Raw genomic sequence first — 1397 nt, 5'->3', positions numbered from 1 at the left:
TATATATATATACAATTCTAATCCATATATATATATGTACGCGTCTCTGTGCAGGTCTATTCATCATCGCCCTAATCGGCCTGCAGACACTGTACCAACTGTGGAACGTGGTCACGGATCGCACACAATCATTGCCTACGTTTGGCAAACACTTTCTGTACCGGGTGCTTTTCCTTATCGTCACGCCGTTGGCGGTTTACGTACTACTCTACGCGTACCATTTACGTTTACTCACCGTCAACGGACCGGGCTCCGGCTTCATGTCGAAGGACTTCCGGAAAGGGCTGTACACCGTGGTAAAACCGGGTAATAGTACAAATATTCCGTCGGGTACGCATATACGTATTGAGAATGATCCATCGGAAGAGTACCGTATGTATATGCTGTCGAACAACGATCGCTACATAGGCGAAGACACCAGTCATCAGCAGCAGGTGGGTGTCGCGGGGTGTATCCGTTTAGTATTGGACTTAGATATGCATATGTGTATGTATATGTATATGTATATGTATATGTATATGTATTTGTATATATATATGTATATGTATATGTATATGTATTTGTATATGTATATGTACATGTACATGTATATGTATATGTATATGTATATGTATATGTATATGTGTATGTATATATATGATGTATATGTATATGTATATGTATATGTATATGTATATGTATATGTATATGTATATGTATATGTATATGTATATGTATATGTATATATATATGTATATGCATATGTACATATATATGTAGATGTGTATGTATATTTAGAAGTATATGTATATGTATACGTATATGTATGCTGAATGTTTGCGAATATGTATAAGGATGCCACATCAAACTCTAGCTGAAGGTTGTTGGTCACACAGTGTTTTGCAATGCAATGTACTGTATTGTACCTTCTAGCCACCAGTAGGTAGTCTGTACCTCACACATTCGGCTGAAGATAAACGCTCAAACGTAACATATATAGTCACCACTGGCAGTACCGATAGCGTAAGTTCTGACTCGGGTTTAGGATTTAGTGGTGAAGACAAATACTGTAGGCGGCTATCAGAGACCATGTATCGTAAACCACTCACAAAGTACAAACATCAGCACTGTCCAAAAAAACCCCCCCGAAGTTAAACACGGCTGTTTCGATCGTCAACCCATCAAGGTGTCCTGGAATAAAGAGGTCCGGTCCGAAATGAGCTTCTGGTTTGTCCTGTCGCATGTGAGCCACAACCACCCCAACGACACGTCCATGGACTTCATATACTCTGGGGACAAGGTGAGGGGTAAAGATAGGCAATTCAATGTGGCTATATGCAGATATGTGGTTGGGTGTGACAGTTTGTTTATGAATGTCTTTCTGGAAAAACGAATGAACGCAGTGCACGTAAAATTGA

Source organism: Sphaeroforma arctica (assembly GCF_001186125.1).
Source record: "Sphaeroforma arctica JP610 unplaced genomic scaffold supercont1.19, whole genome shotgun sequence".
NCBI lineage: Eukaryota > Ichthyosporea > Ichthyophonida > Sphaeroforma > Sphaeroforma arctica.
The sequence above is the reverse complement of the archived record's forward strand: the minus strand, read 5'-3'. Positions refer to the sequence as shown.